The sequence below is a fragment of the Cetorhinus maximus genome, chromosome 23 (genome assembly GCF_964194155.1).
Source record: "Cetorhinus maximus chromosome 23, sCetMax3.hap1.1, whole genome shotgun sequence".
Taxonomy (NCBI): domain Eukaryota; kingdom Metazoa; phylum Chordata; class Chondrichthyes; order Lamniformes; family Cetorhinidae; genus Cetorhinus; species Cetorhinus maximus.
The window spans coordinates 48,419,708-48,444,576 of record NC_135901.1 but is presented as its reverse complement, the minus strand read 5'-3'; the positions used below and the strand labels follow the sequence as shown (position 1 = coordinate 48,444,576).

The 24,869-nt window shown below is 43.3% G+C and overlaps 1 long non-coding RNA gene and 1 other non-coding gene across 2 annotated transcripts in view; both read left to right on the top strand.

Moving 5' to 3' along the window:
- LOC144698295 (uncharacterized) overlaps positions 1-10,530 on the top strand; it is a 666,343-nt gene extending 655,813 nt beyond the window's left edge. Inside the window, exon 3 of the long non-coding RNA XR_013580489.1 lies at positions 10,457-10,530. This is a non-coding gene — a long non-coding RNA (uncharacterized LOC144698295). The remainder of the gene's footprint in view (positions 1-10,456) is intronic.
- An 11,039-nt stretch (positions 10,531-21,569) lies between these two features.
- On the top strand, positions 21,570-21,642 carry trnat-ugu (transfer RNA threonine (anticodon UGU)). Its single transcript has one exon. It is a non-coding gene; the product is annotated as a tRNA-Thr (tRNA).
- Positions 21,643-24,869: the final 3,227 nt, after the last annotated feature.

The following is a 24,869-nucleotide window of genomic DNA, read 5'->3' as shown; positions in this document are numbered from 1 at the left end:
TTCATAAACATGATGTTTATCCACTTCAGGTAGTTGTCCAATTCACTTTCAAAGAAGCAGTTTCTGCAGAATCCATGCACAATTTGCCTTAATTAAAATAGTTTCTCTGACCCAATGACATGGTGAGTTGGACTTAGGTTCCTGATACTGGCTTTGATATAATTTTTACTTATTTACACAATTGATATCATATTGAATTTATAAAAACGTTTATTCTGATTCAGCATGTCCTTATTCTTTCTGAGTTTATATCTACATTCTCAATACGTTTCCTCTTCAACCTGCCAACCGAGTCTGTTACAGAACAGGGATAAAAACAAAAATACCTGGAAAAACTCAGCATGTCTGGCAGCATCTGCGGAGAGGAACACAGTTAATGTTTCGAGTCCGTATGACTCTACATCAGAACTCAGGGATAAATAATTGTTACAGATTATTCCTCTTCATAGAACAGGGATTAATTATTGTTACAGATATCCAAAGGTCCGGTTCGATCACATGTTTAAACAGATAGTTTAATTGGTTTAAAATAATTTAGATCTGGGAATGGAATGTTATACAGGATAAGTATTTATCTTGGAAACAGGAAAGCGAGTCACTGTGCAATACAAATACCACGGTGCTCATTTTGAGATTTGGTGAATGCTAGTAGTTGTACAGGAATGAAGGAACATGGAAGTCAGGCAGGAAAAACACACGGGAGAGTTTGGAAGGTTTTTGACTTCATTTCATCAATAATTTGTTCTGGCGGCACCGAAAGGGAAAAAAAGGGAGCAGCGCAGTCGGCAGGATTCAAGCCTATGAGGAGAGATTTCCAATGGGTTTCGAATCCAACCTTGACCACTCGGCCACAGCAATGAGCCTTCAATGAGTATTAATGTTGTTCATATAAAATCTTGGGATGGCTACAGCAGAGGAAGAGGACATTCGGCCCGATTGCTTCCAGATCACCCTGAAAATTATACTGCCTTGTTCTTCCGACCAAAATAAAGCACTGCAAACGTCAGTGCCCGGAAAACCAACCCTGACGCATTTGCTCAGGTGAGGAACCAGCTGAAGCTTTCAATATTGGTTTTCTCAACTCTGAGTTTCCAAATAGGAATTGGACAATAGATTCAAAGCGAAAAAAAAACAGGGTTAAGAAGAAAGAGAAGGAAATTGAGATTAATTAGAAATCTCTTTGTACAAAAGGGACATAGACACGATGTGTGGATGTTGGTGGATGTACGTTGTGCTATTTGATGATACTGAGCTGTGCCATTTGATGATGACATTGTTGATCAGTCTGTCTCCAGCATTCCTAATGAGAACAGCCGAATTCCATTTCTTCAAAACAAAGACCCAAAGTGCTGCTGCATGACGTCACCGTTTAACATTCCAGACAGCTCCATTGGGATCTTTACAGCGCAGGGTTTATAGAGGCGAGTGGGGTCATATTCGCTTCACATGTGATAGCGCAGCAGTTTGAAACCTGGCAAGAGCATTATCCAAGCGTGTTTATTTAAGTGTGAGTGGAAGTGCAATCATTTACCTTTGTTGTAAATATAAACATCCTGCTGACTAAGATTTTTACCTTTTTCTGATTTTAACCGAATTAATTATCATTTCAATAGAAGAAAACCCATCCAAATACACACGTATTTTCTGATTTCCATTCAGGAAATTTGCTTTTGGAAATCAAACAAAAACTGAGTCAAGTTAGTGAAATCCATGCTTTTTTCGCCCCTATCTCCCCTTAGGCCTCTGTCACTCTCGGTGTATATATCTGTGCGTGTTCCTCTGCGATTGTCAATGTGGTTCAGTTCCCTGAGGGGTGAAAGCGTTTTTAAAATCACAAATTTTATTTACATTAGTTATGCAACTTCATGTTAGAAAGTTGCAGAGAGAAGCAGCAGCGTAAAAGATAGAAGAGGAGATTGGCCCTTTCTATGTGTGTCTTACAACAACAACTTATATTTATAAAACACGTTTAACGTAATGAAACGTCACAAGGCGTTCCTCGAGATCATTATATAATAAAGTGTGACACTGAGCCACATATCCGGACTAAAAGCTCCGTCAAAGGTGTAAGCTTTAAGAACTGTCTTAAAGGGGGAAAGTATCGATTACATGTTCCAGCTAACAGCATTGGTTATTCTCATTGGTTAAGAAGTCACTTGTGTTCAACCTAAACAGACCATTTGGTCGGAGCAAGTTGTCTCTGGTGGAAAAGATCTGAAATGGAAAAAAAACATGTAAACAGTAGCCTCCATAAGTCAAATTTCAAGCCTTATTGGTAGTTTCCCTCGTGGCACAGAGACTATGATTCGGCACTTTCATTGGACCAACAGCATTTAGGTTGGAGGTTTTTGGAAATTGAAAGTTGCACATGAGCAGCTTGTGGGACTATCACCTCATTGTCAATTTCATGTTACAGCTCACAGCAATCGTTGTTTTCATTGGCTGAATAAGTCGTTTTTTGTTGAATCTGAATCTCAACTGAAATTAAAAAAAGGGCAAAAGCTGTAGATAAGCCAAACCGAAAGTGCGTTGGACAGCTAGTATGGTAGTCTATTGGTTAGGATTCGACGCTCTCATGATTCAATTCCCAGTCAGGGAATGAAAATGTATTGATCTTGTGAAGTTGTTAAAACGATTTCTTGGAAACATTTATTGGAATCAGTGGAGTGAGGGGTGAAGCTTTGCCTCCGCTGCAAATCTTACACTTGAGAACAAATACGGTGAAAAGCTTTAGAAAGTTGGTGTGACTTTTATTTGTGACTCACTAACTTGGGCATTCTGTAAATGCTGCTCGGAGGTTTAGTGACCGGGATATAATCTACCTGGGTTTCCCTGAGCCTGTGCTCGGTGTATTGGGAGGTTTGGCCCGGGTTGATTTTCTGCTTTTCCCTGTCTCACTCACTGTGGAGCTGAGGAAGAGAGATTAATTGATGGCTTTGCTTGAATCCAATAATTTCCTAGATTTCTAATGGGTTCGATGAAGCTATTTAGTAGGTTCAAATCTTTTCTCATTATATGTGTTTGTGTGTTTGCTTTTTGTGTGGGAGTTCACTGGATAACAGTAGATCTGGCACCATTTTGGGGATATTATTTTGCAGCCCAAGTACCTGGTGACAATGTGGAACTGTGTGATAATGAATACAGATGGAGGGAAAACAGTAACATCTTCGCCTCTGGATGGTCTTGAATCATTAACCTTTCGATAAACAGGCAAACCCGCTGACCAATTGCGCCACAGAGACTTATAAAAGGTCAGCCTACATGGTATCCCAACCAGGATGAAGGTGAGTCAAATCTTCAGGTTGCCGCTACCCAGATGACTATCACTCTCTATCAGTTTTATTCTTTCAAAATAAAGGGTGGGGCACTCATTGTGGATACATGGAAACAGTCTGATCCCACCCACTGCTGACACATCCATGTCACCGGGAACCAGCTCTCCTACAACCGATGCCATCTCCCTTAAAGCCTTCTCATGTATTGTCTTTTACCAAATATTCTGATTGTCCCGAAGCTGATATTAGGTTTGAATTCCTGATGTGCAGTAACGAGAATCCTTTCAATGTCTCAGATCAGTTAATTTCACTGATAACATCAGAGTCAATGTTCCAACGTCTTAAAGAAGGGAAAGATGCCTTGACTTTTCTGGTCAGTCGGGCATTTCACCCTTCATTTTCCTTGGATTCCATTCCTCAAAGGGATTTTCTTTTTCTTCTTGAGTTCTCTGACTACACCTGGCAGCATCTTTGGATTGAGAGGCAAAATTAACAGTTCAGATGCAGTGCAGTTCTGATGAAAGGTTACAGGTCTGAAATGAAAATATGTTTCTCTCTCCACAGACGCTAACAGATTTGCTGAGAATTTCAATATTTTCTGTTTTTATTTGAGATAGCCCAGCACCTGCAGTATTTTGCGTTTCTTTAACTCCTTAGTGAAACATATAAGATCCTGAGGGGACTTGACAGGGTTAATATGGACAGGACTCTTGTGGGAGAATCTAGAACTAGGGATTGCTGTTTAAAGGGTCACCGATTTAAAACGGAGCTGAAGCAAAGTTTTTTTTTCTCTCAGAGTGCCGTGAGTCTTTGGAACTCCCTTCCTGAAAAAATTGTGGAAGCAAAGTCTTTGAATATTTTTAAAACAGTGGTGGATATATTCTTGGTAAGCAAGGGGGTGATACATTATCGGGGGTAGGCACGATATAGATTTCGGGTTACTTACAGATCAGCCATGATCTTATTGAATGGCGGAGCAGGCTTGAGGGGCCGAATGGCCTACTCCTGCTCCTTGTTCTTATGGACGAACCCATTACCAGCAGATTTCGAGATCCATGTCTGAGCTGAAAACATATAGGTAAACTCAATCTGTAAACAGACCATTCACCAGCTGGAAATGGAAAGGGATTCACTCATCATCTCTTTTACCGTCACATCAACACAGTCTCACTGGTGCGAGGCCATTCAGATACTTCATGAGTGCAAAGGGCTTTATTCAGTTTGCCCACATGTTGATACTCCAACTTGAAAAGTTCAAAGAGTTTGATCCACAGTCAAGGCATTGTTACTGGCAAGAGGCATTTAATGTTCCATGTTTTGCAGCGAAAAAAAGGCACCAGCTCACCCCAACTGCTGAGACTCCAGTGAGTTCAGGTCTAGCTGTAGGGCTTTGTTCTGTTGTTCATTATGTCCAGGAGAGAATTATGGTGGAGACCAGACCAATTTGGTCACTGCATAGATTAATTCAAGAATTTTATATCTTGCCCCTTTGGCGTCGTATTCTGATTACATGTTTCTGTTGCACATTATCACCTTCGAATGGCGGGGTGGTCACCCAGCATTCACTGCGGGGCAGAATGTGCGCTATCCTCTTTACAGCAGCTCCATGCACATGCGCAATTCTCTGCATATGTGTGTGTGTGTGTGTGTGTGTGTGTGTAGCATGCGCATTGCGTCTGTTTCACGAGCATGCGCAGTGCTGATCTGTGACTGAAGCTGCTCAGAGCGGGTAAGAGAATGTCGAGTGGAGCAAACTAACAGAGTTAGTGGGTGTGTGAGGAGGAATGGAGCCAGCGGAGTGGGCAGGGAGGCTTCATAAAGACATAGTGCAGGTCGCAGACCCCAAATAACAAGGTACCCTTCTTGTGTTTGCAGAGAACGGGCCGAAAAAGTCTGGATTTCTCCCTTCTCCAGGCCCGGGGTTACGGCAGCCATTTTTATAGGGGGCAATGTGCAGCAGGGCGCATGCGCGGTCATCCTGGTCCAGGTAGCAGGAGGAGAGAATGTGGTGAATTTCTATCCTGGACTGACAGGGATGGATTTTAGAAATTCCTTTTACTGGGGAGAAGGGGAGGTGTACACACAGCAAACTCAAACCAAGAGAAACGTTTAACCTTTCAGAATTTCTGTCCTGGACTGACAGTGATGGATCTTGTGAACTCTATTTACAGGATGTTAGAAGAGGGGGGGAGACGAGAAACACAAACCAAACATCACATCAAAATCTGAAAGTCACTTGATTCATCAGGACCTGAATATCATCAGCCTTTGAATGTATGCATAGAGTTCCATGTCACTACCAGTCACTGGGTAAAAAATCTCTCCCTTGTGGATCTTGCCTAAAATCTTAAATCTCTGTCCCTTAATCCTTTCATAATCAGCTAATGGGAAAAGCTTTCATTTAACTACCCTATCCATACCTTTCATAATCTTGTACAACTCTATCAAATCTCCCCTCAATCTCCTTTACACCAAAGAGGAAAACCCCAGTTTCTTGAACCTCACCTGACAATTAAAATCCCTCATCCCTCGAACCATTCTGGCAAATCTGCTCTGCAGCCTCTCCCATCCTTCATAATGTGTGGTGATCACTGGTTTGCACAGACCCAGATGTTCTGTGTTTGTGTCTGTGACATCATCACGCATCGACAATTACACGCTGACATCATCCCGCTCCCCGGGTATTTCCTCAACTGGAAGATTTTTCTCTGACTCCAGTGCTTCTGATATCTTTCCAGCTGCAGGCTGCAACAGGGGAGTTTAAAGCTGGAATGAGTGAAATAGTTTCAGAGGTTAATATTTTTGAGTATTCATCTACAATTGAGACCTTTAGTGCTGTGCTGTGTTATCTGTGAGAGTTCAATGGCTGGTGTCACTCCTCCACTGTGGATCTGAATCCATGTCCACCTATTGCCCTGTTTTACCTCTGCCCTTCCTGACCACCTCTCTGCCATTGTCTAAACTCCCCTGCCTCTAATACTGGGTGTGTTTTAACTATGTTTCATACTCTACTGTAACTTCTGCCAACTCTGTCTAAATGAGGTTTCCACTGCTGCCCACCCACTGAACATGTGCTGCTGGCTTCCCAGCTTTATCTTCCCACAGTATCTTTCATAGTCAGGAATTGTTTTTCCTGTGCTAAAGTCAATTTCTCTCCCGCTCTGAGCTTATATTGACTATCACATACTGTCCACCCTGAAACGTTAATTAATTAATTCTATTGTGTGACAGAACGCTCCAAGGTGTTTCACGGGAGTGTTAGAAAGCAACATTTGACAGTGAGCCACATGAAGAGATATCAGGGCAGATGAACAAAGGTTTACTAAAAGAGGAAGGTTTTAAGGATTATATTAAAGGAGGAAAGAGAGGTTTAGGGGGTAAATTCCAGAGCTTGTGGCCTTGGCAGCCGAAGGGGGAGACACCAAAGGTGGAGCAGTTAAAATCAGGAATGCTGATGAGGTCGGAATTAGAGAAGTGTAGATACCTTGGAGGATTGTGAGGCTGGAGGAGATTACAGAGATAGGGAAGGAAAGACCTTGTATGAATTTAAACTAATGATGAGAAATTTAAAATTGAGTTCTCCTTAACCCAGAGCCTTTGTAAGTCAGTGAGTACAGGGGTGATGGGTGAACAAGACCTGGTGAGAGTAAGCAGAGTTCTGGATTACAGGGGTGCTGAATGTGGGAAGCCGGCCAGGAGTTGAGTGTAGAGGAAACAAAGGAATGGATGACAGGCTTAGCAATTACATAAAGGGATATGGGGATAGTGTGGGGAAAAAGACATTGATCGGATTGAATGGTGGAGCAGGTTCGATGGGCTGAATGGCCTACTCCTATTCCTATCAACAGTCTGGTTCAGTCTCATTCAGTCAGGGAGAGGGATGGAGTCGGTGTCTAGGGAGTGGAGTTTTTAGCTGGGACTGAAGACAATGGCTTCAGTCTTTCCAGTAATTAAATGGAGGAACTTTCTGCTCATCAAATACTGGATGTCAGACAAGTCAGGATGGTGTGTGACTTGCAGGGGAACTTGGAGGTGATGGTGTTCACATACATCTACCCTGGTCCTTCCAGGGGGTGGAGGTTGAGGTTTCTGGAAATTTTGTCAAAGTTCTTGTTGTGTTATAGATATCCCTTCACCCCCTGCCTCTCTCACCTCTCTCTCCCTCTCCTCCCTTGTGGGCCAGAGTCTTGTGTAGGCCCAGACCGGGTGGCAGGTCCACTTCCCTGAAGGACATTAGTGAACCAGTTGGGTTTTTATGACAATCCAGCAGTTTTCATGGTCACTTTTCCCTCGTGCCGGCCCCACAAATTCCCAGATTCATTCAGCTCAGTTTCACAACCTGCCTTTGTGTTTTTGTGGGTTCTCTCTCACTCCCTTTGTTCTGTTTTAAATCAATTTCACAGGGTATTAGAAGGGGAGGATTTATAGTCAGGAAACTGAAACCAAACATCACTTCAGAATTTGATGGAGTCGCCCATTCTATCGGAATCTGAATATCATTGGATTTTGAATATGGAGGGAAAAAGCAACGTTCACCGTGGGGAGAAACCGTACATGTGTTCAGTGTGTGGACGAGGCTTCAGCCGATCATCTGGCCTGTCAAAACGTAAACGCAGTCACAACGGGGAGAAACTGTGGAAATGTGGGGACTGTGGGAAGGGATTCAATTACCCTTCCCTGCTGGAAATTCATCGGCGCAGTCACACTGGAGAGAGGCCGTTCACCTGCTCCGAGTGTTGGAAGGGATTCACTCGGTTGTCCCACCTGTTGACTCACAAGCGAGTTCACACTGGGGAGAGACCTTTCACCTGCTCTGAGTGTGGGAAGGGATTTACGGATCCATCCAACCTGCTGACACACCAGCGAGTTCACACTGAGGAGAGACCTTTTAAATGTCCAGACTGTGGGAAGTGCTACATAAGTTCTGGGAATCTGATGTCGCATCAACGTCTTCACACTGACGAGAGACCGTTCAGGTGCTCTCAGTGCGGGACTGGGTTCAGGTGGTCATCTCACCTCACTGAACACCAGCGCAGTCACACTGGGGAGAGGCCATTCACCTGCTCAGAATGTGGGAAGGAATTCACTCAGTCATCCCACCTGCTGACACACCAGCGAGTTCACACTGGGGTGAGACCATTCACCTGCTCCAAGTGTGCGAAGGGATTCACTCAGTTATCCCACCTGCTGAGACACCAGCGGGTTCACAAGTAATAACAGTGATTGGATGTTGTGAAATTCCATCCAGGACTAACCATGTTCATTTGAGGCTGTTTCTGCTGATGTTAATAAACTACAGCCCAGTTATAGGGGTTGATATTCTGGATAAAAGTCAAATAAATCAGCTTTGTGTTCAACTCACTGTGTGTCAAGTCTTTTTAATATCTCTAACACAAGTTAGTTCCTTTGGAAAGGCTCTCCCTCTCCCCTGTCTCCTCCATCCTCACCTCCAACAATAAGTGTGAGGAGTTCATGGAGCTTTTTTGTCACTAAGATTGGGACAATCCGATCATCTGCCTCTGCTGCTTCCCTCCCTTCCACTAGCCCACCGGAACAAACTGTCTCTAATGTTTCCTCTTATCTGTGTCCTGAACCCACATCTTTCTCCAGTTTCTCTCCCATCTCCCCTCATTCTTCCTAAGCAAAAGATAGAGAGCTATTCCTATAATATTCAATACATTTCTGAAGATTTTATAAGGTTATTAGACAGTGATTTCTTACAGACCTCCCCACCTTGAGAAGGGAATATCCTTACTGACTACTCACAACTGATTTCTGACTAACCTCACTATTTCTAAGTTCTGAGCTTGTTTTCCTAATTTCTTGATGACAAACAGTAGATAACATACTAAAGCTACTAGAATGATCAGAATCAGCAACACAAACCCTTGAGCTGCCACCAAGAATAAATGTCAAAACTTTTTGACTAAAATGTGATAACTATCGACTTAGATTCATCCTCCCCACCTGTCCATCATCTCTCACAATTCTACATTTTTGGAATGATGTAAATACATCTGGTTCAAACAAAAGTTCATGCACGGACTTTAAAGATTCTCCATCTCTCTGTTCACCCGCCTCCACCTTGTGGATATTTTCTAATTCCAGATTCTACTTCCCTCTTCACTTTAACTTTACTCCCTCTGATAGGTACCAGTGTGTTTAATTCAATGCTGATTGTTTTATAATTAGTTTCACTATGGAGTGTGAGTTAATGTCTTGATGATTTAAAATGTCACATTCAATTTTCCACAATAATCACTTCATGTTCTGTTGTCAAGTAGCTGAGCATGTCTGGGACCTGTTCTTCAGTGCAGGGTCACCATGCATTTCCACATGTTAATTACACAACATGTGACATATTACATCTGCACACTCACACCATATCCCAATACCATGCTGTATGTGCCAACCTATGCAAGTCACTCTTGGTCTTTCAGGTGATCTTATCAAAATATCAATGAGGTATCTGTCTGAAGATCTTTGCTGATCTACCCCTGCCTGGTTCTGATGCCTTGGATAGTGGCCAGATTATCAAATTCAGTTTCTTTTAAATACAGAGGCAAGGACACAAACATCACCAAGAGAAATCTCTGTTTACTGGTCTCATCTACACTTTCCTGACTTTCACTAGAATGTACATGTACATCAATTTGAACTATTCCATTCAATTATACCCAAGTGAATTATTCCATTTCCCAATTGGTGGTGTGATTTTCTCTTATCTTATATTCTAAATACGTCATTCCATGAATTACCATTTGATCTCATTCAGGAGCACTCGAGGAACTTTACTGTCCCATTTAATACTCTCATAGTATGGTGTTTGTAGATCAGAGACACAAGTACAGATACTTGCAATCAGATTGCAGATCACTCCCATATCTCCCATTCTCAGACACTTTGTCTTGGGTGATAACAAACGGGATGAAGCCAAATCTTTAAAAAGCAAAGCCTTTTGTTTAAATTGTCACCAGGCTGTCAGTGGAAAGGGTTAACTTCTCAGCTTGTTAGCAAAGGGGCTGAAGAAACATTCTCAAATGTGCACACTTGTGTCAACTTTATGCAACTTCATTTTCAGATCAAGGATGAACCAAACCCCATTTCAATCTTTGCTTTTCCAATTGTCTTGATATTTTTCTCAGCTTTTCAAAAATGTTATTATTTTCTTCTTTCTTCAGGCACCTTTCCAAATGACGGTAATAATAATGAAGAAAAGTAAAACAGAAAGTTCACTTTCACAGGCAAAAGGAGCTTCAACTTTCTGAGACTAAAAAGAGTTAAAGAGGGTGGAGCTTCCCACAGCTTGTGAGCTCCAGATCATAACCTCAAGGCTGAAGCTTATCTTTAGGGAATCCAACTTTTCGATGCCTTTTATAATGATACAAGTTCATTGTGATTCATACTTAAAGATTTACTTTCACTCAGTAATTATAACCTTTCACTTTTCTCAGCACAGAAGCTGGCAGCATTTTAGATTCAATCCCAATTGTACACTTCTCTTGTAGCTGGCGTATGGAGAAGATCATGTCCACTGTAGATCTGCCAGCACAGAAACCGCTCTGTGCTTCTGGATACACTCGCTCTGCAAGTAGATGGAGTCTTTTAAGCCTGACCCTAGTGAAGGACGTCCCTGTGATGCTGAGGAGTGAGATGTCCCTGTAGTTGTTGCAATCTCCTCTGTCACCTTTCTTTTAGTATATTGTGATCATTCTTCAATCACACATGTCCTGTGGAATGGATCCTCCCTCCCAACAGTGAAGGAGAAGCTCATGAAGCTGTGACAGGAGATGGGACCTTCTGGGCTTGAGCAGTTCAGCTGGAATTCCATCCTTGCCGGGTGTCTTTCTGCTTGTGAAACAATCAATGACCTTTTCGAGCTCAGGTGATGAGAGTTCCTCATCCAATTCAACCATGACAGAAAGCTGCAGGAGAGAGTCAAACAGAGACTGGGAGATGTCCTTCTCACAGGAGTACAGCTCACAGTAAAGTTCAACCCAATGGGATATCTGTTTTCTTCTGTGGGTGAGAACTTCACCATCCATTTGGTGATGGTCGGACCAAGCGCCCTCCTGATCCTATCAGACACAGCACGTAGATTTCCATTGTCACAGGCAGTTTGGATTTCATGATCTGGGCTGATCCAGTGTTTATTTACACAGTATCTCCCTGCCTTTTACATAACTGTCTCAGCTACTTGCAAGTTACAGTGTTCTAGCTGTTGGGTTTATGTTGTAATCGGGTAGGCTTTGCTTTTTGCTTCAATGACAGATTCATCTCTGCTGAGTAGGTCTCAAGCCAGTCTTTGTTGTGGGTTCCACCTTTCCCAAATGTTGCTGCTGCTGTGTCAGAAATGATTGAACTCAGCGCCTTCTAAGATTCAGCAATATCAGTGTTGACTGATGAAGCTTTTACTGATGTGCCTGTAAAATATTTTACTGTTTTGTTCATGTTCCTTGATAAATTAATTGCATCATGGAGGTGTCTCTGTGTGGAATGTACAAGTCAGTAAGAATTGTCAGCAAGGATTAATCAGTACTCTCTAATTGGAGATGTTAATCAGTGGAACCTGTCAGACACTGAATTGTAGACTTTGCTCCAAAGATTAATTTAGGATTGAAGTAAAAATTCATAATTTTATTGTAATCGAGTTCCTGTTGAGAGTTCTGAAATTAAGAGGAAAGTTCACAGATGGTGCTTTTAAAAAGGGACACTGCAGCTCAGATAATCAGTGACAGATCCAGAAAATTAAACTCCAGCCAGTTATAGGGTTGTTAATATCAGCAGAATCAAAGCTAATACTATCTGACGATCAGTCCTGGATGTGACTAACAGCAGCAATAAAAGCAAAATCCAATCCCTGCAGTCACTTGTGAATTCGCTGGTATGACAGCAGGTTGGCTGACTGAGTGAATCCCTTCCCACACACAATGCAGGTGAATGGCCTCCCCAGTGTGAACTCGCTTGTGTACTTTAAGATTAGATGAAGACCTGAACCTCTTTCCACAGGAAGTGCAGCTGAAAGGCTTCTCCCCAGAGTGAACTTGCTGGTGTGACTTAAGGCTGGCTGACTGAGTGAATCCCTTCGCACACACAGAGCAGGTGAATGGTTTCTCCCCAGTGTGAATTCGCTGGTGTGACTGAAGGCTGGCTGACTGAGTGAATCCCTTTGCACACACAGAGCAGATGAATGGTTCCTCCCCAGTGTGAACTCGCTGGTGTGCAGTGAGGTCGGAGGAATGCCTGAACCTCTTTCCGCAGGAATTGCAATTGAACGGCCTCTCCTCAGTGTGAATTTGCTGGTGTTTTAGTAGGTTGGAGGACACAGTGAATCCCTTTCCACACACGGAGCAGATGAATGGCCTCTCCCCAGTGTGAAATCGCTGGTGTCCACTCAGGTGGGATGAAGACCTGAACCTCTTACCACAGTAAGTGCAGCTGAAGGGGCCTCTCCCCAGTGTGACCTCGCTGATGTGTCAGCAGAGTGGATGACTGAGTAAATCCCTTCCCACATAGGGAGCAGGTGAACGGCTTCTCTCCAGTGTGAATACGTCGATGGCTTCTCAGCAGAGATGGATAATTGAATCCTTTCCCACAGTCCCCACATTTCCACGGTTTCACCATGGTGCTGGCCCCAATGTGAGTGTGTCAATGAATTTCCAGCTGGGATGGATAACTGAATAGCTTCACACCATTCTCACATTTTCTCATCCACACACAGAACACGTATACAGTTTCTCCCCACTGTGAATGGTGCGATGATTTTTCAGGCTGCGTAACTGGTTAAAGCTCTTTCCACAGTGAGTTCACTGGAACACTCTCACTCGGGTGTGTGTGTCTCAGTGCTTTTCCAGTCACACTGATGTTTGAAATCTTTTCCCATAGAAAGAACAGTCAAACATTTCTCCTTCCACATTCAAAGGTTGATTATATTCAGGTCCTGATGAATCGAGTGGCTCAGTCAGATGTTGATGTGATGTTTGGTTTGCGTTTCCAATCTACAAATCTTAATATTTGATGATGTTTGGCATCTGAAAATCCTTCCCTTCTAAGACCCTGTAAAAGGAGTTTAAAAAAGTAATCATTGTCAGTCCAGCCTGGAAATTAATAATTGACAATTCCACTTGCTACGGAATATTTCTTCCTCTCATCTCCCCTCCCCCACCACAAGCTGTAAATCACAGGCCCACACACACACTCCTTCCTGTGGTGAGAAATCCAGACCCATCATGCAATCTCCACCATTTCTTTCCTCTCCCAGTTTTCTATGTCCCTCTGCTCTGGCTGAGTTCAGTTCTACAGCCCTGCTGTAAAAGGAATTTAAAATCCACTACTGTAAGTCCAAGATTAGAAACTGAGAAGAGACAAACGCTTATCTTGGTCTGAGTTTGCTGCGTGTAAATCCTCCCCTTCTAACCCCCTGTAAAAGGAGTTTCCAAAATCCATCCCTGTCAGTCCAGGATAGAAATGCACAACATTCTCTCCTCCTGCTGTCTGGACCAGGATGACCGCGCATGCGCCCTGCTGCACATTGCCCCCTATAAAGATGGCGGCCGTTACCCGGGGCCTGGCGAAGGGAGAAATCCAGACTTTTTCGGCCCGTTCTCCGCAAACACAAGAACGGTACCTTGTTATTTGGGGTCTGCGGCTTGCACTGTGTTCTTATGAAGCCTCCCTGTCCACTCCGCTGGCTCCATTCCTCCTCACACACCCACTAACTCTGTTAGTTTGCTCCATTCGACTTTCCCTCACCCGCTCTGAACAGCTTCAGTCACAGACCAGCACTGCGCATGCTCATGAAACAGACGGCAATGCGCATGCCCAGTACACTCTGGAATGCGCATGCGCAGAGAATTTCTGTTGTGAGGCTAGGGCACATTCTGTCCCGCAGTGAAAGCTGGGTGAGCGCCCCGCCATCGAAAGACCAAATTGTAGAATATCTTCATCCTGCAATCAAAATACGATCGGTGCCATAGGGGCAAGATATAAAATTGTTAAATCAATTGATGCAACGGCCACATTGCTCCAGGCTCCACCACAATTCTCTCCTGGATGTTATGAACAGCAGAACAAACCCCTACAGTTAGATCTGAACTCAGTGCAGTCTCAGGAGATGGGACGAGCTAGTGAATTTTTCCCCCTACACATGGAACATTTAAACCGTGTTGTGCCAGTAGCAATGCTCTTATTATGGATCAAATCCTTTGAACTTTTAAAGTTGGAATGTTGACATGTGGGCAAACTGAATAAAGCTATTTGCACACGTGAAGCATCTGAACATTGACTCTGATGTTATCAGTGAAATTAACTGATCTGAGACATTGAAAGGATTCTGCACATCAGGAATTCAAACCTAATATTGACTTCGGGACAATCAGAATACTTGGGAACAGACAAGACACGCAAAGGCTCGAAGGAGAGCTGGTTCCCGGTGACATGGATGTGCCTGCAGTGGGTGAGATCAGACTGTTTCCATGTAGCCATAATGTATGTCCCAAACTTTATCTTGGAAGAGGTAAACTGATAGAGAACAACTGTCATTCCGGTAGCAGAAATCTGAAGCTTTAACTCGCTAACACCCTAAGTTAAATCCGCATCAGTCTCTGTGGTGCAATTGGTCAGCGCGTGTGGCTGTTAATCAAATGGTTGGTGGTTTGAGACCACCCAGGGATGAAGCTTGCACTGTTTTCCCACCATCGGCATTCATCGTCACACAGTTCCAGGCTGTCATTAGGTACTTGCGCTGAAAGGAAAGATTTCTGAAATGTTGCCAGTTCCACTGTTATGCAAGTGAGTTCCCAGGCAAATGGCTTTTTTCGAATATTCATTTCAAATGTAATGAGACAACAATTAGCCCTACCATGTACCGATATCTAACCCATTGGAAATTTATGAAGTTATTGGATTCAACCAAGCCCATCAATTATTCTCTTTTCCTCAGCTCCACAGTGAGCGAGACAGGGAAAAGCAGAAAAGCAGCAATATTCTAGCCCCACACTCTCCAATCACCAGCTGCCAGCAGAAAGCAGCGACTGCAGCTTCAATCAGCGGGTTACTGCCCATCCCTGGGACACAAGCTACTCCAACCCGGACCAAACCTCCCAGTACACGGAGCACAGGCTCAGGAAAACACTGGTAGATTATATCCCAGTCACTAAACCTCCGAGCAGCATTTACACAATACCCAAGTTAGTGAGTCACAAATAAAAGTCACACAAACTTTCCAAATGTTTTCAATGTAAAATTCCTTCATTTTATTGAAAATCTGACTGTTGGGAATCTGAAAATGAGCATCATGGGATTTGTGTTACCGAGTGAGTTGTTTTCCATTGTTTGTACGTCAGGTTTGCAATTCAATTTGTGTTGGATATTGAAGCGAATCTGATTTCAAAATGTGGTAACAAAGCAGGTAAATATTAAATCCAGGAACAAATCCTGAGGAAAATGGATCACAATGTCTGGAAGGAGGTGCAGCTGAGAAGCGGAAGCTGTGAATGATGTTATTGATGATTGTGTGGTAAGCATTGGATCCTTGGTCAATCATTGTGTCCGAGTGGTGAAAATGATGCTTTTAAAATCCACTGGGGTTTCCCCAGCCTTACCGATTGTGCTTCTCATTATTGCTGATTTCAACCAGGTGTCCACAGAGCTCTCCAATCAATGGAAGAAAAAACATCCTAAAATTCTCCTGATTTTTTGACTCTTAAGGGAATGAAGGGCTCTCGGGATCGGGTCTTGGGACTGGGGATCCGCCATGATCTTATGGATTGACGGAGGAGGCTTGTGGGGCCTTGTGACATGTCGCTGCTGCTTTGAGTCTGTTCTACTTGAGTAGAAATACCAGACAATGCAATGGGCAGTAGCATCCTAAGCTCGGTATCGCAGCTGAGTGGTCGTAGGTGCTGATTTAAGGTCTCACTCTTTGTTGAGGCGTGGTTTCTAACCCCAGTGCTGCTGAATTTGCCCTATTGGTCGAAAAAGTGCAAGCTCACACTTAAAGCAGATGCATGCGGTGTTTCACTTTAACAGGAAGAACGAGGAGAGACAATAAAAATATAAAAGGCTGTGGAGAAAAGGTGGGGTTTTTGAATTAGCTAAATTCCTCTTCCATGGGCCAGAATTTACACGTTGGCCCATTGGCCGAATATCCTCCTCTTCTGCTATAGCCACCTATGATTTTATACCAACGACACTAACCTGTGCATAGAGCCAGTCGTCGTGGCCGAGTGGTTAAGCCGATGGAATCAAAATCCATTGGGGTTTCCCGCTTCTCATTATTCCGGGTTTTAACTTTGTGTCTAACTCAGTCGGTAGAGCGAAGGCTCGGAATGCCAGGGCCTTGGGTTTGCCCCACGGCGGGCGCAGCTTCTTTCAAACAAATAATTCACCAACCTCATCACTGTGGTTCTTGTGAAATTTACACATGATGGATATTCACCACTGAAAGCATTTGATGCACAAAAATTTCAAAGCACTTTCACATCACAGATCTTTCTGCCTCATCTCTAGCTCCCTCTGCTCTTCCAGGAGCTACTTTACCAAACTCAGTCAGTTCGTGTGAACATAAAACACAACGTGATCAGTTTACAGATAACAGGGCAAAGAGACACCAGGATCTTCCTGATTCCCCCAGCTACTGATTACAGGTATGTATACAGTGCCGATTATCCACCGCTACACGCTCCTTCCTGTCTTGTGTACGTTGTTAAGCTTTGAAATTGTTCATATTTTCACACTGGATTTCAATGTGAAGAAAGCAGAGCTGTGATAAGCTTATATTGTTCAGCAGATGTACTGCACGAAGGTACAGAACAGGCTGATGGTAACAGTGCTCTTTGGACAGGGTGAGCTCCAGGGAAGGATTGGCACCATTAATGTGTCGCTCAATTAGTCTCGTGACAAATCTCGTGCTGGAAATGAGAAGAAAACTCACTGAATTTGCTCCGTATTTTGGTTTCAAAAGAGCCGAATAGAAAGTTAGAAAGTACATCTCGCTAGAGCGTGTTATAAAATGGCAGAATGACTGTGAAAGATGCACCCGTGCTGTTGGGAAACATCAAATTATAGAAAGTTACAGCATAGAAAGAGGCCATTCGGCCTCGATGAGCTGATGTGCTGCGTTTAAAGAGCAGTTGTGATTGACCCATCAGGAGTGATATCTTTGTCAGTGTAAACAGTAGGGTCCAAAATTCGTCCTTCCCCCATCCATATTTTGCCTCGCATCTCGGTGGTCAGTGCTTTGCACCCAGCCCTTCTCTTGTCCTCTTTTCCTTCATTCATTCACTCCGCCTTTATCTTTGTTCCCGACCTGTTCCAAGTGTGATATTTCCACCTCGGAGGCAAAACTTCAACTGTCACCCCAAAGATTCTGGTGGAGCTGCGAAATGTTTTCAATCAAAAAGTTCTTAATACCCATTTTAACAAGATCAAAAATCTGAATTCCCTGACCAGGAACCGAACCCAGGCAGTGGCGATAAGAGCGCTGAATTCTGACTACGAGACCACCAGGGAAGCGGTGAAGCTTTTATCAGTTTGATTTATCGACGCTGCTTTTAACAATGTTTCCATTTTAAATGGAATGAATTCTTCAGTCAATGACAACAACGGTTGCTGTGAGCTGGGACATGGAATTGACAGTGAGGTGAAATGGCCCCACAAGCTGCTCATGTGTAACTGTCAATTTCCAAAACCCACCAACATCATTACTGCGGCTCCTGTGAAACTGGCAAGGCAACACAGAGCAGACATTCATCACTGAAAGTAACTGACACACATGACATTCTAAACACTTTCATGTCGCATCTCTTTCTGCTTCTGTCCCTGCCTCGCCTCCAGCTCCCTCTGACCCTCCAGCTCCCAGGCCAATTAGCTGCTTGATGCAGACACAGTCAGTTCATGAACCCAAGCTTTCCATGGAAAGCAGGGTCAGGGAATGTGGGAACCCAGGATTTTAGAAAGAATGAGTTTGCAGATGACATAGTAAAGATAATCTGGGATCTCATCTTCCTGATTCTCCCAAATACTGATAGCAGGAATGTGCACAGTGCCGATTATCCACAGTCGCAGACTCCTTCCATTCTTGTGCACATTGTTAACCTTTGAACCCACTCGCAAGAGGGATTATAAAATGGCAGAATGACTGTGAAAGAAGTAACCGTGGTTTTGGGAAACATCAGATTATAGAAAGTTATAGCAAAGAAAGAGGCCATTCGGTCCTTTGTGCTGCTTTCGAAGAACTCTGAAGAAGAGTCATACGGAATAGAAACATTAATTCTATTTCTTTCTCCAGAGATGCTGCCAGACAGACTGAAATTTTCCAGCATTTTCTGTTTTTATTTCACATTTCCCGCATTCACAGTATTTTGCTTTTATCTCCGGATTTCTAGCCCAGTGACAATGCCAATACGCCATCTCCTGAATGCTGACAAATGAATTAGAAAATACGGATGTGTTTGGGTGGGTTTTCTCCTATTTAAAATTTTAAATCCTCAGGCGGCAGGATTCGAACCCTTGTGTTCATTTTTAACAACAAATGTAAATTATTGAACATTCACTCACACTTAAATGAGCAAGCTTGGATAATGTTTTTGCCCAGTTTCAAACCGCTGCTCTGCCACATGTGAAATGACCGTGATCCCCACTGCCCTGCACAAACCCTGCGCTGTAAAGATCCCAATGGAGCTGTCTGGAATGTTAAGCGGTGACGTCATGCAGCAGCACTTTGGGTCTTGGTTTTGAAGAAATGAAATTCGGCTGTTCTCATTAGGAATGCTGGAGACAGACTGATCAACAATGTCATCATCAAATGGCACAGCGCAGTAAGAGGACCTAAGATGGAAGCAAAACATTGTAGACGCTGGAAATCTGAAGTAAATACAGAAAATGCTGGGAAAAACTCATCAGGTCTGGCAACATCTGTGGGAAGAGAAGCTGAGTTAACGTTTCAAATCCGTATGTCTCTTCTTCAGAGTCAGGCCGACTCGAAACATTAACTCTGCTTCTCTCTCCATAGATGTTGCCAGACCTGCTGAGTTTATCTAGCATTTTCTGTTTTTACTTTAACAAAAAGCCCTTCACCCCATCGTATTTGTGCCAGCTATTTTTAAAGACCTAACCAATTCGTCTCAAATTCCTTTTCCCTTTCCTTAAACCTGAGTTTTCCCCCTTTCAATCGTTGTCCATTTCTCGCTTGAAGAAGGAGTTTCTGCAGAATCCATGCACAGTTTGCCTTAGGTAACCAAGTTTCCCTGACCCAATGACACGAAGAGTTGGACTAGGATTCCTCATACAGTTTTCGCTACAATCATTATTTATTTATGCAATTGATTTCATATCGAATTACAAAAGAACTTTACCCTGATCAAGCTGGTCATCATTATTTCTGAGCTGATATATACAATCTAACTCCATTTACTCTACAAACTGGAGAGCTGGATTCAGGTTCCAGTCTCTGGAGGAGTGGGTCTGAATCCCAGCGCACCCAAATTTTCAGCTGCTTCCCACTTTCGGGCATGTTAGGAATTCCCTTTGGGTGAACCAGACAAAAAGTCCAGTTTAATACGGGGAGTGGGGCGGGTTGTGGTCCTTTATCTTGACAGGGTGAACGGGGAGAGACAATGTAAATAGAAATTGGTGTGTGGGAAAGGCGGGTGTGTGGAATTGGTTTAGTTGCTCTTCCTGAGAGCCAGCACAGATACGACAGGCCGAAAGACTTACGTTATAGCCGCCTCTGGTTTAACATGAACATGTTTTACCCAAGGAATTGCGATTAGTCGTGGACGAGAGTTGAGGACGATGTTTCTGACATCCATCGGGGTTTTCCCAATGTTGGTTTGCTGACTGCGGTTCTCGTTGTTCCTGATTTTAACCAGGTGCCAACAGGATTAATTATCGGCTAAACAGAATCAAACAAAAACTCCCGCGCTTTCTTATTTCCATTCATCTGCAAGGATTTGCGAAATCTGCAGACGGAAATGGAACAAAACTGAGCCGGTTAGGTGACATCCTTTCTTTCTGGGTGTTTGTCTCTCCTTAGGCCTCTGTCACTGTCGATGTATGTGTCTGTGAGTGTCCCGCTGTGTGTGTCAATGTGGTTCAGTTCCTCATTTTCACCATCCACACTTTATTCACCTTAGTTTTGTGGCTTCATATTAAGATCGTACAGAGAAAATAAAAACAGGCTTAAAAGGTTCAGGAGGAATTTTCTTTCTGTATTTTTGGGTGGAGACTATTCAGCTACTAAGTGTCTGCACGCTACAAAGAGGAGGGTGATTGAAATCTTCACTGAGCAACATTTAAACAGCCAGACACCGAGTCCTTGTGGTCGAGTGGTTAAGTCAATGGACACATCGAGAGAATGAATGTATAAATGCAAAAAGCCCAAATTGATATCCTTCGGACATTAGGAACTATATTTCTTCTCGAAGCTGTTCCACGTATGATATTTGCAGCTCTGATGTGAAACTTCAACTCTCCCTCCACTGATCCGGGCGGAGCTGTTGTGTGTTTCGGTTTTCAATCAATAAGTAAATCAGGCTTGTTTTAACAGTTTGTACCAGATCAATAAACCTTCATTGCCTGGCCGGGAATCGAGTCCGTGCCACGGCGGTGAAAGGGCCGAATCCTCACCTCTAAATCACGAGGAAAGCTGTCTATAACCCTTGCAACGTGCTTTATCCATGCCGCATTTGCCCTTTTTCAGATACTTTCACCAGAGATAAGTTTCTGCTACAGAATTTTATCTTAAACGACATCTTCGGGCAATGACAGCCACTGTTTTTAAGGGGTGAGCTGCAGTGAAGGGTTGGCACCAATAAAGTGTCGTTCAACTGGTCTGGTTCCAAACCCTGTGCTGGAATTAATGAAAAACTTTGAGTTTGCTCAGTGCCTTGGCTTCAAAAGCGAGGATATAAGAAATTACCTTCCCATAGAGTGTAATAAAATGTCGGAATGACTGGGAAATGATGCTGGAAGACATAAATTATAGACAGTTACAGCAAAGAAAGGCCATTCGGCCTGGGGCGCTGCTTTCAAAGAGCAGTTGCGATTGATTGGTCTGGAGTGATATTTGTGTCAGTGTAAACATGCGGCAGTAAAATCTCTCACATTACCACGGCAGACATTCATCAGTGAAAGCAACTCACACACATCAAATTCTGCCGTTTTCATGTCGCATCTTTTAATTCTCTGTTCTCCATCTCAGACATTTCCAGGTCTATCAAATATCATCCATGCAGAATTTTGTCCTGTTCCTCGTTCCACTGGGAGGTTTGCTGTCGGTAAGATGCAGTAAGTGGCTCCTTAGCTCAGTGGTTAGAGCACTGGTCTTGTAAACTAGTGGTGGTGAGTTCAATTCTCAGTGGGGCCTGTAGCTAAAATTTATGAAATTTGGTGGCAAGGTAATCTTTGAGGAGAGCACTTTAAAAAGATATCGTAAGGTCATGTGAGTGGGCAACAAGATGGCAGATGGAATATAATGTCGGCAAGTGCGAATATGTTCACTTGGTTATAAAAATTAGAACAGCAGAATGCTTTTAAAATGTGAGATAGTGAATGCGCTGATGTTCAAAGAGACCTGGGTGTCCTTGGACAAGCAATGTAGAATGTTAGCATGCAGGGGCAGCAAGAAATTAGGAAGCCCAATCGCATATTGGCCTTTATTACAAGGGGATTGGAGAGCAAGAATAAAGATGTTTTTAAAGAAGAGTTTTAGTGAGACGGCATCGAGAATCCCGTGTGCTGTTTTCATGTCCACATTTATAAAAGGATACACTGGCAGTGGAGACGGTACAGAAAAGATTCACTAAATTGGTCTCTGGGATGAAGTGGTTGTCCTATGATGAGAGGCTGAATAAATTGGGCTTCTATTCTCTGGAACTTAGAAGAATGAAAGGCAATCTCATTGAAACCAACAAAATTCTGAGGGGGCTTGATCGGGTGGACACAGAGATTGTTTCCACTGGTCAGGGAGTATAAAACACTGGGGCACAGTCTCAGGGTAAAGAGCTGATAATTTAGGGCTGAGATGAGGAGTTATTACTTCACCCAAAGGGTTGTGAATCTTTGAATTCTCTACCCAGAGGGTTGTGGCTGCGCCATCATTGAATACATTTAAGGCTGGGATGGACAGGTTTTTGCTATCTCGGGGAATTAAAGGATATGGGGAACGGGCAGGATAATGGAGTTGAAGCCCAAGATCAGCCATGATTGAATTGAATGATGGAGCAGGTTCGATGAGCCGAGTTGTCTACTCCTGCTCCTATTTCTTGTGTTCACATGCATGATAAAGACAATAATTCATGTTATAATAAAAATAGAAAGTGCTGGAAGTTCTCAGCAGGCCTTACAGCAAATGTGAAGGGAGAAACAGAGTGAAGATTTCAAGTTTAATATGACTCTTTTCCAAACCATAAATTGGCTGCTGGTTACGACATTTTGCACAACATCGAGACAGGGAATGGAACCCAGGCGGTGAAAGCACAGAATCTGAACCATTAGGGTGTTTCGATAGCATACTTTTTGAACGAAATTAGCTTCCAACTGAAGGTTTAATGGTTTGAAACCACCTCGGGTCAAATAGATTCCCTCTCTTCCTGCTTCTACTTATATCACTGGCATAGTTCTGCTCTGTGCCCTTTGGCTACAAGGAAATCTTGTCCAAACTTTGCCACTTCTGCTGTTAATCAGTTAGTTCCCACACAAATAGACTTATGAATATTCATTTCAAATAAAGCGAGAAAATGGGGGAAACATGTGCATAACATCCAACCTATTAGAAAGATTAGGTTCAAAGCAAAGAATAGAAATTGATTCTCTGATTGCATATACCGAACTGGAACACACCATCACACTGGGTGAATCCACTGTCTGTTCAAATGTTGCTCAGTGAAAATTTCAACCTTCCTCCGCTGTGTCACTTATGGACACTGAATCAATAAGCAGCCTCCACTTAAATAAACACAGAAAGCGTCAATCTCCTCTTGCAACTTTTACACCTGTTGTTATTCTCTGTACCATTTACCATGAAGATATATAATGCAAGTGAATAAAGTTTTGCGATGGTAAAAATGTGTTCACCCCTCGGGGAACTGAACCACATTGACACACACACATTAACACCGAGAGTGACAGAGTTCTGAGGAGAGGCAAACTCTCAGAAAGCAAGGATGTCACCAATTTAACTCAGATTTATTTCATTTCTGACTGCAGATTCTGTGAATGCTTATGGATGAACAGCAGATAATAAGAGCATTCAGCCCCACCAATTCCCACTCATCCTTCAATTTCTACAGCCTCCCTTGTTCTTCCTAGCAAGACGAACCACGTCATGTGTCAAATGCCCCTAAGGGATTTGATGAAACGTCTGAAAGGACGAACCAACTGAAACTTTGGCAGTGATGAGATTCAAGTCCACGACTCGATCGAGGCTGCAGTCTAAATCCAGTGCCTTCGACCACTCAAACACGCTACTGCTGGCAATATGATAGTAACCATTGCCTTGAGTGGTATTGGTGCTGAATAAGAACATAACAAACAGCAGCAGGAACAGACCATTTTGTCGCTCGAGCCCCTCACAGTTCCATAAAATCAGAGCCAAGGTAACAATCTTGAGGCCATTCAGCCCGGGTCAGAGGAACATCGACCATTCAGCTTTTTGATGCTGCTCCACCATTCAATAAGATCATGGCTGACACTACAGAAACCCCGCGCAGCGAGTTAGCCAGAGGGACTTGTAAAGAATTTCAAACTGTGTCGTGATGCGGATTATGCTTTACAGAAATGGGATTGGGCTGGGATATTTAGGAACACCATAGAGAAATTGATCGAGCAATAGAATCATAAAAGTTCACAGCTCATTAGGACCCATCGTGCCCTCGCCAGCTTTTTACAACGAGCTGCCCAGTTAGTCCCAATATCTTTCTCTTTCTTCATAACCCAGCAGCTTTTCCACTTCAAATATTTGTCCAATTCCCTTTTGAAAACTCGGAGTTAAGAAAAACAATATTGAAAAAGGCGCAAGAGCTCCGGCAGTGTTCATGCTCAGTGTGTGAAAATTAACAAAGTTTCCCTGGCCCATTCTCGGCATGTTATTTTATTCAAAATATATTACAGTTCATATAATATCATTAAAATTTATTGAGATCACATTGACTAATCTGCCATCAAGGAATCACATCTGACCCCAGTGATCTGTGAAAAATGTAACTAAGTCAAATGGTGCACCTTGTGAGTGCTCCAGTGGCGCAATCGGTTAACGCGCGGTACTTATAAAGCAGCGCAGTCAGCGGGCTATGCCGAGGTTGTGAGTCCGAACCTCACCTGGAGGGGAGGTTTTACTGGAGCTGCTACATGATCGTAGATTCTGGAATTAATAGCACGGTTTTCAATGCAATAAACCTGCAATGACAGACCATAAGCGCACCCCACCCCCTGTACAGGGGTGTACAAGAAATCTGTAAAACCAACAGCGACTCATTTACCATCTCTCCCATGCTTGTAACTTGTTCTATTTGACTAAAAACTTCTAGAAAACCATGTTTAAAGGGAAAGGTGTTGCACTTCCGCCAGTGATCACACTAGATAACACCCGGCTGG